Source organism: Tamandua tetradactyla, chromosome 3 (assembly GCF_023851605.1).
Source record: "Tamandua tetradactyla isolate mTamTet1 chromosome 3, mTamTet1.pri, whole genome shotgun sequence".
Classification (NCBI taxonomy): Eukaryota; Metazoa; Chordata; class Mammalia; order Pilosa; family Myrmecophagidae; genus Tamandua; species Tamandua tetradactyla.
The window spans coordinates 162,044,932-162,057,977 of record NC_135329.1 but is presented as its reverse complement, the minus strand read 5'-3'; the positions used below and the strand labels follow the sequence as shown (position 1 = coordinate 162,057,977).

The following is a 13,046-nucleotide window of genomic DNA, read 5'->3' as shown; positions in this document are numbered from 1 at the left end:
AGTGCTATGAAAGGGAATAATACAGAAGAAAGCATGGCTGACTTTTTAGGTCGCTGATCAATGATGACAGTGTCCCATGACCTAAGGAGCATTATCAATTCAATATTTTGCACCTATAGTTAATATATAAAACTAAGCATAAGGCTGTCATCCAGGCTACGCAGAGTCTTGTGATCCATTTTGATGCACTTAGCACCCCTGCCCTTAAGGACACCAACAGGAGAAAACAGGTGCATTTGAGATCAGAGACTCACATTTCCCATACACCTGAGACATCTAGATTATGCCCTCTCTGATATTCAGCACTTATTTTATTGGCTGCTCTTTGACACCTCATAGTGGCTAGTTCAATTATTTCCGTGGAAGGCACAAATCTCACTGGTAACAGATGACCTTCCTTCGTACTTTTATTGAGACGATTGATGTAGTCTTTTCAGATTCCCTCATTTTCCCTCTCATTTCCAGTAGTCAAATGGGCAATGATGATTTCCTACTTAATGACTGATATCTAAACTTCCAGTCATTAATTCTTCTTACGGAATAGAAACACCTTCCTCCTCTCTACATCTTTGCTGTTTGTACTAATTCACTCAGTCTTTCTATCTCCTGAGAATTTGCATCATTATCAACTTGACTCTATTTCTTGAAGATCATTAGAGCTATAAAATTCGCTAACTGTTGCCACCAAACTTCTGGAAATTATGATTACTTTAAGCACTGATACCTGTCCTTAGATCCTTTGTAGTCTTGTTTGATTTAAAATTCAAAGCAAGAGCTGGCATGTCTAATTGATGGATGAATATTGAGGGCAAGAGAAAGAGAACTCAAGGACAATTGCCACTTTTCTCCCACTTTAAGCTGAGTGAATAGTTTCTGTTATTGAAAAAGGGACACTTGGGAAAAGTGTAGTTTGAAAGAGGGAATTTGAGACTTCTTTTGTAGAAATATTAGTTCTGAAAATATTGAAACAGTATCTGAGACTTGTGGCAGTATAGAAATAGAGCTACAGTTTGTGAAATAACAGTCTTATAGATGATAAGACCAGCTAGAAAGTGGGTATAAAACAAATAATGATAATTTAGCCCAAGCACATGGTGGATTTCATAAATTAGAATTAGAGGAACAAGCTAGGAGATGAATAAGGAACAACCCAGGAAAGTGTGCTTCCCTGGCATCCAAGGGAAGGATATTTTTCTTAATAGAATAAATTATTCAAAGATGTTGAAAGTGCTACAAAGAGGAAGCCCGAGAAACAAGGAGGTTATCAGTGAGTTGAAGTATTGTAATTTTTTTTTGGGGGGGGGGGGGGCGCTAAAGCAGCCTGATTAGTGTAGGTTTATTAAAGAATTAGAAGTGAAGAAATGGAGACAGAAAACAGAAAATCTCAAGGAATTTTGCTTTAAATGGAAGCAAAGAAACAAGGCAGTAAGTAGAAGAAGACATGGACACAAGAAATAGATGATTTTAGGAGCTATTTACGCTGATGTGAAAATTCAATTATCCAAAGAAAACTGATGATATAGAAAGAGAGAGGATAAGTGCAGGAACAAATTCCTTCAACAGGCATGAAAGGATATGGTCAAATCCACAAGTGAAGTGACAGTGCTAAGATAAATGAAGGGACAATTCACTCATTAAATCATTAAAACAGAAGGAAAGGCTGAGTTCTGGGAATATACTTGGTCTTGGGAAAATACGGAGTTTTTCTTCTAATTAAATGTATTTTTTCAGTTGAAGAAGTAGGTTATTAACTCAGAGTGAAGAAAATAACAGGATGTAAGAACTAGGAAAGAGAAAAGAAAAGGAGGAAAGGGAAGGGAATGAGAAGGAAGGGGAAGAGAAGGAAAAGGAGGGGGGAAAGAAGGGAGTGATAAAATAATCATCTGAAAGAGAAGAGGCAATAGAAGAGGTAAGGCAGATGAGTTTGGGGGCAATTTTAATGACCCAAAGAGAACTGCAATTTAAATGTAGAAATAGACTAGTCAACATGGTGATATGTGTTTGTGAGTGGTGTGTGTGTGTGTGTGTGTGTGTGTGTGTGTGTGTGTGCATGTATTTATTTCAGCCACATTACCTGTTTAAATGTAAAGGAGTACATAGACATCAACAAGGGATGGGAGCTTTTCCAGGCAAGCAAAATGGAGAGAAAAAGGGACAATGCTTTCTTGGTAATCTGTTGTCCATATAATAAAACAAAATTTGTCTTTGAGATAAGTCCAGCCTTGGAAACTACACTGAACAATTAATTTTCCTCTTCTTGTCATATTTCTTCACTGTAATTAATGTGAATATTTAGTTATAATTTATTGTGTTATAACTATTTTAAACTATCACAGAGTAAATATTTATTTATAATGTAGTAACCAAAGGAGAAAAATACATACATAGGTCCATGCATACCTTATGTCGGTCATACTAACACATGTATTTATACCTTAAGAAGGTTTCTCTAAAGGTGTCTTCTAACAGGGTAGCACTGGTAAAAGGTAGAAGGGAAAAAACATTTCAGTAACCCTACATTTAATGTGGATATTAACACAAATGAGGATCAGTGAGTAAAATAACTGATTATTTTCTATATTAAACCATGAGTTTTAAGTTTTGGATTACCTCATCTTTCACACTAGTTAATACTCTTGCCATCTTAAAATTAGACCTCATTGACCCTGACATACCTGGTGAATTGAGCAGGTCTGGGCTGGGGAGTTAGAAGTACAATGGCATCTGCAGGAAATGGAGGGAAAAGAGATTAAGCTAAGACGTTACATAGTAAAGACTGGAAATCAGAGAGCACAGAGGCATTTGAACTTATAACTGACAAATCTCATACCTTCTCCCTAAGATTTTTCTCTGAACACCTGACCTATCACTTTTCATATTTCTGGCCTCTGTCCCATTTGGTGTAGCAACATCCTTTTTTTTTCTCTTGGATTGCTTGGGAAATGAAATGATGCCACATTAAGGGCAATCTTCTCCTTTAAGCAAGTTACATACAGAGGAAAAGAATAATACAAGCCACATTTAGGTCCTTGCTTTCTATGTCTAGGGATATGTCAATAATTGCTATTATTTAGAATTTGCTCACTGCAAAGCAAAATGAACAGAGCCCCCCAAGTACTCTGGGATTTGTGATATTTACACCTTTGCTTAACTCTGGCTTTGTCCTCAAATTCCTAAGGGATGGGAGTCAGGTCTACTAACCTATGGAGATGCTGATTCCTATAATACGACTATTCTAATGAGTTACGAAATACACGTTCATTGTAAACTGTTCTTTGAAGGGCTAGAAATGGCAAAAAAAAAAATCTAGAGTAGTAAATAACTTTAGGGTCAAATAATTTTGCAGAACAATAAGTTGAATATTTATAAACATTTACATTTCTAAATATATCATATTCTCAAAGTTACCTCATGTCAATGTCTTGTTTGTATGTACTCACACACAAATTAAAAGAATCACTGCCAACTAATATTTAGTGAACTGGGCAATTTTATCACATAAACAGATATTTGCTATGACAAATGAATCATAAAAGTAATTCTAACTTGAAAAAGAAGAGTAAGCACACATTTTAGATAGATAATCAACTTTACCTTTTTATAGACAATCCTCCACAAAGGTGCATTATGCTGCACGTTCTAATAAGTTCAAGGGTTTTTGCTGCTTTTGAAATATGCCAAGCAACTATTTTAATAATGTATTAAAATTATCTCTGTAGAAACAAGAGTATTTAATATTAAAAAGAGGGTTTGGAGGACATGTGTCAAATGTCAGGAGAGGTGGCAAGGCAGGGGACCTAGCATCTCTTGTTTTGAAAAACTTATAAACAGTAAATTTATTGCATTCAAAACAGAAAATACAGGGTTGAAGCTGTATAGAATCTTGGCTGGTGAGAATATGCAGAAGATAAAGTAAGAAAATATTATTAAATGACAGTTTGAAAAGGTCATGAGTATATCAGGGGAAAAACTCGGTCTCTGATCCCTGACATTTTCCATAATTAACAAGGAGACTTGAACCATGTGAGCTGAGTCTTATTTGCATGTTTATATCTTAAACCTACCATCCAGGATTATTACAGTAGGTCTGCTCTACTTTTGGGCCAGGGACCCAGGGTGGAAAAGGCTCCGCGTTCTGTGATTTATCTGCTGAAAGACACACTTGCTTCTGGATCTAGTACTTTTTTTTCCTCTCATTATTCTTAACACATAAAAAGAAGAGTCACAAAAATATAATCTTCAGATACACTGACACCCAGACAGAAAAGGAACAAGTCTGTCTGGGAATAACAAGAAGGTTGTTCCCTAGCGACCTTTGATTTAGCAATTCAAGTGTGTGTATAACAAAATATTTAATATTGCAGTATATTTACTTTTAATATCCAAAATTATGAAACCACACAGGAGAATTAGAAAACAATCCATCCTAATTCTAAACATCTTTATATTAATGTTTACTTCTTCAATTAGAGAAGTATCGCATTTTAAAATAATATTTAAGTCATAAATTGAGGTCCAAAAATCTTTGCTTTTAAATTACGACTCTCATTTACTGTATTTTAATGCCAGATACATTCCTGTATGCATAGAAACCAAATGCTTCAATGTACTGAAGTGCAGTGATGCAGTTTAAAGTATATTCATTTTTCTCCTAGTATACACCCTAGCAGGGATCTTAAAGAGCAGAATTAACCGCAAAAAGAGTTACGATGTAAACTTTCCAGTAATCTTCTTTCCAAAGAGCAAGGCATACATTAAAAGCAATGCATTTTCAATTATAATATGAATATCAAGAAATATAATAGCAAGAAACCTAAATAAAATTATGCATTTTGTTTTAAATTATGGGACTACTGGTAAGGCCAATCATCAACAGATAAGCATTCCTTAATTGTAAAAATATAATCATTTGCACCATTACAAGGAAGTCTTGTCTTAGCAGAGGTGAAATCAAAACTTTCTTTTAGAAAGAAGCAAATCTGGAATTTTCTCATGTTTCTCATGCTTTTTTTATTCCTATTAAAATTCTGTTCTCCTAATGCAAACCGTATGTGACAAAATGCTGCCAGAGCTCATTCCTTTAACATTACACAAATGTGCCCACTCAGCAGTCAAACAAAAGACAGTGACTGAATTGTTGTGAATGTCTTTCATCAATTCTTTACCAACTTCTAGTCAGGTAAAGTAAAACAACAACATGTCTTTCCTCTGGGATATAGCATCTTGTTTTTCGATCATACATTTGTCAATAGAAAACAGTTCTTTAAAGAAAAAACAAATTCAGTAATCACCAATCCAAAGAAAATGTTTAAAGCTAGATATCAATTCAGCTTTATCTTAGATTAAAAAGGATCATTACACTTCGCAGCTTTCAGGAAAACACGCTCACTTAGAAAGTTGCTAAAAGGTAAGAGTAAAAGCTGCTGCTTGCTTGAGAAAAGTCAAGAAGTGAAAGAGGGGCAATTGTTGCTATAGCTTAATAATTTTCAGCTGTGAGACAGATGCTGTTCAGACAGAACTGAAAACCTCACTGAACAGTGAAGCAGAGGCTCCTGCAGCATGTAGTAATCCTACCCTTGCTTCTGTCGGGTCCCCTGCTTTGGACTGAAAGAGAAATTCCTTCTGAAAGTTTATTAAGTCCAAATGTGCCTATTAAACAGAAAACATGTTTAATGTAGAAAAGATACCTCATGTCCTAACATTCTTCTATTCCTTTTGTATTAAGTAAAACATGCTAAATTGAAGAGGCTTAAAGAAAATGGTAATAATTTGTCTCGATCTACTCAGTGCACTGATTTCAGCACTTGAGGAAAGTACATAATTATATAGACATGCATAAGTATATATACACACCTACATATTTATATAGTGATTATAAAAACACCACTATTTTATACTCAAGGAATCACTTTAAAATCTGTATATTCATCTAGTCACCTCCTTAGTTAGTCCTGGTCACTATTATTGCTCTCATTCAAGATACTGACTAGAAACGGTTCAAAAAGATGGTGGTCGTGCCCTAATATAATTGAACTGCAATATACACACTCATACGCAATATTATTCATCATAAAGTTTTAAGTATTTATACACTTTAAAATAAAAGCAGTAATGAGACAAAAAAAATGTTAATATGAGACAATGTTTCTATTTCTTCTATTGAAAGCAGAATTATTTTTGTCATATTCTATAAATCTCCTGGTATTGTGCCAGGAATACAGTGCAAGATTACCAAACAGTTTTTCTTAATGTTGTCAGGAATGATAACACAATATATATTTTTGACATTTTCTTCATATAATGTACATTCCTATTATTTGGGGTACTTATTAATTTGCATGCATTAACATGTCAGCCATATGTATTGTAAGATTGTTCAGACTTAGAAAAAGTGAGTTAGCTGAAATCTAAATTTATATTATCAGAAAAGGAGGGAGAAAGGAAAGGAGAAAGAAAATCCCTAGAGCTGGCGAACATCTCTCTAAATATCTGAATGAATTAAAAAAAATGAATAAATTCCGTAGAGTCCACTGCAACTACTGCTATACTCTGCCCCCTTTAAAGTTCAGGTAAAACCAATTTCTCATTGAATTTGCCAATAATGTGGCAATAATTCATTTTAGCCATAATCTCCTACAATCTTTCCAATACATTATTTCCAGGCATGATTCCAAGACTGAATCCTAAAGTAGTGATGGGAATTGCTTTGCAATCCTTTGCATTAGCAGAAATGTGTTCTCATTTGGAAAACTTATTGCAAAATATTGATTTTAATTTTCTAGCTCTGTAGCCTATGATACACACACCAACATGTGGAGGCAATGATAGTTTACAATCCTCATGCTAACCCTATTCTGATGCAGTTACATATTGAGTTTTAGAATGCTGTTCTGGAAGAAATATAGTTACTATCTAATTAGTATTTGTTCTGAACAGTTTCTTAGTGTTCAAAATAAACAGATGTATTATTTCAGCAAGCCAAAGCTGAGAACCATAGAGAGGTATTAAATGGGGGTAGAGGAGGAAAAAAAAAGGCATATAAAAAGGGAGGAAGGAAAAATAGTGAGAGTCCATTGAAACACATTTTCTACCTTTTACTACATGACAATATAAATGAAAGTAGAGTAACTATGGGACTGATGCATATTTGTAAGACAAATATTCAGATTCTCTGCAAGGCTGGGGAAAATATGGTGGGAGGAGACAAATTTTATATTTGAGAATAATGCATTCATACTGAAAAAACATCTATTCTGTAGCTACTTTGTGCCAGGCTCTGTACAACTAGGTGCTTTCATGTATGTTCTTGTTTAACATGAACACTCTCTGAAGTAAGTAATAAAATATCTTCATTTTTTAGGTGGAAATAACAAAGTCCATATAGGCTATATAAGTAGTCTGAAGACCACATAGCTGGTAAGAGGCACAGTAAATATCTAACCCTAGTTCTCTTAATGGAAAGTTCAGGAGAGTTTTTTTACTATATTGCAACCCATACAAATTTTATTCTCATGATGAATTTTCCAAAGGAAGATGATTTTCTTTAAGGATATTTCCTTTTATTTCTCAGTGATGAAGGAGAATAGTTTTGGGGTAGGATAATGGAATAAAGTTGGGTATTCAGAGGATAAAAAACAAAAAAAACTTTGTCCTGATTGATTGTAATAATGTAGGTCAAGGAGTTAAGTAAACATTTCATAAAACAAGATAAGTTATAATTGACAGTGCTACTTTTACACATGCTGTTCTTTACCAAAATCTTATGTCATGTCATATGTTTTTCTGGATGCTTCTAATTTTCTCCTTCTCCCATTGGTGATCAAACATCCCAGAAATTCCAATATCACAGAATATAAACCATATCTCTCTGACTTTACCTTATTTCTGAACCTGATATGGGCTACATATTGTAATGACTCAAATTATGCGTTCAGCCTAAGTGTCTGAATTTTGCATTGTCTAACATGAGGTCCACATTCCTACAGAAGCATCAATCACTGTAACTTTGTGTTATGCTTATCTTTGAAGGAATGGATTTCAACTCTTCTTCCCAAGGGACCTCTCGGATCCTAAGAGAGCAAAGCACATTTAGAGAGTCACACCGTTTATGAGTATGTATTAGATAAAATCAGCAGGTTCAAAGAGTAGCTAAAATTCCTTGCCTCAATCTTATTTTCAGTAATTTCTATAAAATTGATATATTATATACTTGGCAGCTAATATGTACCTGGTAAAGAACCAGTATTTAAATGTAGTATCTTATTTACTTCTCAAAATAGTATTCTCAAAGTGATAGCAATTCAATATGAATGTATCTGGACTAATGCAGGCAGATGACTCACCCACTATGCAGTGATCAAGCAGTAGAGTAAATTTTACTGTAAGTTGATGTCTCTAAAATATATTTGAACTTCCACTACTCCAGTCAGACTCTCAATTTAGAATTATTACTGTAAAGCAAGTTCCTTCTAAAATACCACTCAAAGTGGCCATAGCAACTCAAACTCAAATCTGCCAAGCATCTAGCAAGAAATAACAGTACACTGTTAATTCAAATCATGTTTCATTCATGCAAATACAAACAAAGACTGTCTTTTTATATAAATGGAAATTGAATGTTTTAAAACCTTCCCTGGCTATCACTAGAGGGATAAGAAAATCCTGACAGACGTAAGAAGCTCTGGCTTCCAAACAGATTTGGAGCAGACAAATCAATTGTGGCAAAGAAGGACAAAAAATTAACCTAAACCCAGTAAGGCTATCAGAATCCAAACACAAAACCAGTTTCAAGGTTGAACTCAGAATTTAGAAAGTTAGAAGTGTTGCGCCCTATGCAGAATTTTATGCTGTCATTTAAGAGTAGCCAAATTTGGATTTTGTCTGTCTTATTAGGGGATGTCCTTTTATGTTTGAAGTACAGAGCATTTTACTTTATTATAGGAGGGAAAAAGCTTTCTAGAAGTTCCCAAGTGGAAATAAGTCACATTATTAGACAATATCTGCTATCGAGGATGAAAAAGCCAATATTGGGCATTTTAGCCTCTCTAGTGGGTCATGGTCTCATCGACAAGGAAGGATGGAAAAAAGGCTGAAGGAGTTGATAGTCAACCGCCATCTACCACATATAAATCTGGGATCAGAAATGATTCTGAAGACTTTAAGTGATCATTCCCTGCAACAGAGGCTGAAGTTTACACTTAAAATTACTTGGCATGTACAGTTTTGCTTGACTGCTTTTCCTAACCTACCTATAAAAGGCATCAGGAGGTCAAGAAACTTATTTCAACTCCTGGAATTGATAATGATTTAGAATGGAAAAAAAACTAAGAATGGAACATGAATGCAATTGAAATACCCTTTGAATTGTTAAACAATACTGCCCTAAATGCTCTGAAAAGCAGAGACCCCTATTGAAAAGTGGGGACTAATGCATGCACATCAAGGTCCATAATAGACCTGGAGAGCACTATGTAAGTAGTAGGAAATCAAAAGAGATACACAGAGGTCTAAAACATGCCTTTCCCATTGCTGATCTCCATCTTACAAAATATTATATTTATTTTATTAAAGTTGACTGCTAGAGCATTTGCCATCTAGTTGTTTTTGCAGCGGAGTGAATTAGCATAGTCCTTGTTCCTGAGTCCCACGGCATTTACTGTCTCTGAATCATTCTGCCAATTATTCACAATGGAACTCACGCTCTATACCACTGTCTTCCTTGCAACTCTTCTTCTTTGTTTTGTTTTGTTTTTTTAATTTTCATTTAGCAGGATACTTGGATAGCAGGCAACCTGGGTGATCTGCAGCCCGAGGAGGAACAGAAAATTGAGATAAAGCTGACGGGGGTCCATTTCCAGGTTTATGCACCAGCCAAAGCAAGAAAGAAGATTGGGCCTGTAATCCATAAACTCAGAATACAAAGTGGTTTGGAATTCTATCTCTCCATGACTGCGCAAAGCAGAAACCTTACCCTCTCTGACAATCAGAAAGTTACATTTTATTATATTTGGCAGAACAAGGAGGATGTTAACATTTTAAAAAACATAAGTAGCTTAATCAGTCGGAAATTGTTTTGAAATTCCTTCAGATTTCATATAATTCTATCATTCATAATCCATTATCTATTACATAAGATTCTTAAAAGGAGTATTTTGTAGAATCACGACTGTTTTAGTAAGAATGAACAGAATGATTTTTATGGAATCTGTCTATCCTAAAAGGCAACATGGGGGACATTTGCCATTCTGGAATGCATAAACTCAGAATTTCAATAAACATTTATTGACTGCATATTATCTATCAATCATTGAATTCAACATTACCAGCTCAGTTAAGCGCTGATGACTGAAAGGAATACAGTATATACACAAATTACTACAATGCAATGCACTCATGGATAATTACCATGTGGCTGTTAAAAAAGAAGTGATCCAGAAGTTGAGTGAAGGCAGAAATCAATCTTGGCTGACTTTATGGAGGAGGCAGCTTCTCCAATTAAATTTAGAGTATGAAAAATTATTTGATGGATGGAAAAAAGGAAGTAGAAACTCAAGCTGTATAAAGATTTAGTCGGGAAGATAATGTGGTACAGTTGAGGCATACCTAGTAAATGAGTTTGGTTGGAGTATCAAAGTGAGCTCTAATAGCGGGCCAAGGAAATGCATGTGGAAACCAGACTTATATGAGTATGAATGCTAGACTAGCATTGTGGGTGTTGCTCAGTATGTACAGAGCCTTTGAATGTTTTCAAGCAGTATAGTGGTAAGAACACCACGGGTGTTTTCATTTCAACAAGCATGTGTTGGCTATCGATTACACCTAAAGCCTTGGACTCCAGACTGTAAGAATAGTGAAAATAATATAGACAAGTTCTGAACAATAAAATTGTGCAATGATAGAAAATTCTGTATCTACAATATGTTAGTAACTACCACATATGGCTATTGAGCATTTGAAATGTGGCTAATCCCACTGAAAAACTGTGGTTAGTGGTTATAATTCTGGACAATGAAATATAAACTCTATGTTCATTGGAGCAGGCATACATTAGTATGTATGATACAAGGTTAAAAGGATAAATTTCATAAGAGAAGCACAGACACTGCAGCAAACAGGGCCCTTGCAGCAGGAGGGTTCCTTACCCCTCCTTGTACATTTAAACTACCTCCTCTTTAAAAATTCTTCAAATTCCTCTGAACGGTCAAAACTACACGCAAACAGGATGCTTGCCCCAATAATGGATAAAACTGCATGTAGGCAAGATAAGACAAATTCCCATAAAGAAATCCCTTCCCTTACTGCTCATCCACTTCTGTAAATCCAGCTTTGTGCCCTTCCCGATTTAAACTAGCCAATCTTTTCCTTCCAACACCACCAATTACCATAGTAAGCATACCTTGTCTTTAACGTGTCATCCTGTCTATAAAAACTGATGTTAACCTTTTGTTCAGGGTTCAGACTTTCAGTGGCTACTCAGCTGAGCCCTATAGCCATGGATGAATAAAAACCTACTTCCTGAAACTTCAGAGCCTCCACCTGGTTTATTCTGTTTCTGCATAACATTCCTGGAGGCTCACAACCTCGTCCCTGGTTTCGCGCAACAATACTACTCTGTGGATTTTCTGGTGGAAAGTAGTGACTTCTGTAAGAACCAGGTTAAGTTAAGCTTTTACACGAGGTGACGAAGCAGGGAAAGGGGAGGGCCTCAGACGCAAACCTAGAACTGGTGCCAAACCCTTAATAGTCAGGGTCATTAAAATATAAAGCATAATCAAAGTTCAAATTAGTTAGACTATCCGGATCCTGAATAAATTCTTTTCTTTTCCACAATTGGGTGAGCATTTATTCTCTTCCAAGTACAGCATTCTTTCTAACACTTCTACCTTGCAGAAAGGATACCAATCAAAGAAAATCCTTCTTAAAAATATTATTTGGGCAACAGATAACAGGATATTTTGACTAAGGAGAGTGTGGAAGGTGAGAATTTGGCTAAGACTGTCTTGCAGTCACCTGTTCGGGAGATAATAAAGGCTTACAAGCAGACCTAGAAGGGTAGAAGGATGTCAGAAACTGGCTGTGGGCACTAGGTGTTAGGAAAACCACAGACATCTATCTGTTAAGGGGCCATCACCTATCCCCATCTCCTTACCTGGGGAAGTCACACACACAAGCTAAGTGGCTTTTTCTATTGCTTGCCATTTCACAACCTTGGGGAGAAGTTAAGTGTAAGGAAAAGGCTTGGCCAGGTCTTAAAAACCAAAATTGGCCAACCAGCCCTAGACGCTTATCAGAATAGGAATTCTCAACCGCAGTGTCCCCTTCCCCAGAGATCGATAAAAAACATTCTCAAACTGTATTCTCAAACACTCTCTTCTCTCCAGCTCCAAGTGAAGCATGCAGAGCTGCTTATGGACCCCAACCCAGTTCAGATCTGTCACCAAGGAGACCTACTAGGATGAGGGTTCTTCCCTTGCTCTTTTGGATTCTTTGTGCTGTGTAAATAACAAGGAGATCTGCCTTTTCTGGACTCCACTGTGTACAATAAAGGACTCCATTCTGTACAATAAACTTTTGTTGAACGTTTCTGTTGTGCCCTGAACCTGTCTGTGTTCCCACAACACACCATTGCAGCAACTCGCTCCACACTAGGCAGAAAATAATATGCCGCAGTGGAATATGTAACAGGTGCCCTGCTGGCAATCATGCCCCTGAGTACTGATCCAGGTTCCATAGTCTCAAAACTAAAAGAATGTAGAGATGAGAAGGGTGGTAGAAATAAGTAGTAATGTTTATTAAAAGAGAAGTTTATCAGAAAGAGAGAGTACATGTTACAGAGGTTAACTCAGATGTGCCCAAGGGAGGGACATGCCCTGAGTGGAGTGGGCCAGCTTGTTTTATAGGAAAGTTTTTCCAGTGGCAGTTTCCATAGTAACCTTTGAATACTAGGTGTCTTCTTTGTTCTAGGAGGAGATAGCTTGCAGAATTCTTGGTTTGTTGTCTTATACTTAACATTTGTCTTTGGGAAAATGGTTAACAAACTTTATGAC

General features: G+C 35.9%; 1 protein-coding gene across 9 annotated transcripts in view; it reads right to left on the bottom strand.

Moving 5' to 3' along the window:
* The window catches only part of GULP1 (GULP PTB domain containing engulfment adaptor 1), a 296,264-nt gene that overhangs the window by 117,057 nt on the left and 166,161 nt on the right, over positions 1 to 13,046 (bottom strand). For 6 of the 9 annotated variants that reach the window (XM_077154398.1, XM_077154400.1, XM_077154402.1 and 3 more), the window contains one exon: positions 2,676 to 2,724. The exons of 2 other annotated variants lie outside the window; for them this stretch is intronic. The gene's annotated coding sequence lies outside the window, so the exon portion shown is untranslated. Of the gene's footprint in view, positions 1 to 2,434; positions 2,477 to 2,675; positions 2,725 to 13,046 lie in introns of all 9 variants that reach the window. One more of the 9 variants, XM_077154395.1, reaches the window with a different exon arrangement.